This window comes from Schistocerca piceifrons, chromosome 1 (genome assembly GCF_021461385.2).
Source record: "Schistocerca piceifrons isolate TAMUIC-IGC-003096 chromosome 1, iqSchPice1.1, whole genome shotgun sequence".
Taxonomy (NCBI): Eukaryota; Metazoa; Arthropoda; class Insecta; order Orthoptera; family Acrididae; genus Schistocerca; species Schistocerca piceifrons.
Window position 1 is genome coordinate 755,332,783 of NC_060138.1, and position 1,847 is coordinate 755,334,629.

At 47.8% G+C, this 1,847-nt stretch overlaps 1 pseudogene; it reads left to right on the plus strand.

Annotated features, from left to right (window-relative positions):
- Positions 1 to 1,429: 1,429 nt before the first annotated feature.
- Positions 1,430 to 1,547, plus strand: LOC124723717 (annotated as a pseudogene).
- Positions 1,548 to 1,847: the final 300 nt, after the last annotated feature.

The window sequence follows — 1,847 nt, forward strand, 5'->3', positions numbered from 1 at the left end:
GGCTCTAATCCACTTGCAAATGGTGCTCTCCAAGCCATGCACTTCTGCTGCCTTAACCATGGATTCGAAGACGGTGTTGCTGAAAGCCCCTTCGTTGTCCAAGAAGATGTAGAGGGCTACTTCGTGAAAGTGTAGTGCTCTCTCCACCTTCCCAACAAGCTGTGGAGTGCAGTTTCACACGATTTTCTTGGTTGGTATGCATGTTGGTTTATGTGAAGAGGGACATAATCTTAGTGGAGCGTGAAAGCCAGCTCCCAACGGTAAGGGGAAACAGAGAAATTTTCAGCATTATTTACACTCCTATGGGCTCGGTAGCGGCAGCAGCACAGACAGATACCGTCTATGTCAGCAGGACGGATCAGAAGCCAACCACGTGCTATATAAGGTCACCACAGCAGCAGCCAGGACGTTTAGTTGCGAGTGAGGATGATAATGGTGGTAAAGCTCGATATTTTACCCAGAATTAACGCAGAGCGAATCCGCCTCCTTAGCTGATATAAGGTCACCACAGCAGCAGCCAGGACGTTTAGTTGCGAGTGAGGATGATAATGGTGGTAAAGCTCGATATTTTACCCAGAATTAACGCAGAGCGAATCCGCCTCCTTAGCTGAGTGGTTAGCGCATCTGATTTCCACGCATTGGGTCCAGGTTCAATTCCCAGCCGGATCGGTGATGTTCTCTGCTCGAGGACTGAGTGATGTGTTCTCTTCATCATCATCATCGACAAGCAGTTCGCCCAATGTGGCGTCAACGGAAAAGACTTGCAACTCGGCGACCGAACTTCCCAGGTGGCGACTCCCTGCCACCAGTGCCATACGATCATTTAATTTCACTCAACGCAGCAAGATGTCCGAAAATATTTTATACTAAAGTGTTGTCGCAAAAAACTTTGCTCTCATACACAGATATGTTGCTACACTTCTGTGCCACCTAATATGACATTCACTTTGTTTCTACAAAAATACCACACTACTTTAAACGCTTTAGGCTGAAACAGCAACAACTGCATCTCGAGTTACAGGTATTCACTTTAATTTCATCCATTTAAGTTTTTCATCTAATAGGGTCGCATTCTTGAGTGTAGTATATATCTTGATAGCATCTAGCCTCAAAGTAGAAATAAAGTAATCCGTTTCTGTGGTCGAGATGAAACTGTGCTTGCTGAAAGTTCTGGAAGACGCATGCTGTGTACACAAGCAAGAGGTACACAACAGACACCGCTAGGGACCACCGCCACACAGGTACAGCCACTCATCTGACGTCTCTCAGATCCGTGCAGCAGCCTCCAGATGGCGATCACAAACCTGGACCTCTTCCTTCTTCCACGCCGCTTCCTTCCGCTCTACCAAAATTGTGGTTCGGCAGTTTTGGTACACTGCATAAAGACGACTTCCCTTGTTCTTTTGTTGGTTTGTTTGTTTGTTTGTCTTGCAACGGCCGTGCCGCAGTGGATACACCGGTTCCCATGAGATCACCGAAGTTGAGCGCTGTCGGGCGTGGTCGGCACTTGGATGGGTGACCATCCAGGCCACCATGCACTGTTGCCATTTTTCGGGGTGCACTCAGCCTCGTGATGCCAATTGAGAAGCTACTCGACCGATTAGTAACGGCTTCGGTTAAGAATACCATAATAACGACTGGGAGAGCGGTGTGCTGACCCCACGCCCCTCCTATCCGCATCCTCGACTGAGGATAACACGGCGGTCGGATAGTGGCCTGAAGACGGAGTGCTGTACGTATGTTACTGGCTCTTCTGTATTTAATGATGGAAATCAGTGTTGCTGAATTTGGTATTCTAGGTGGTTTCTGTGCGTTTAAATCAGTACAACGATTCTGCGCACAAATTT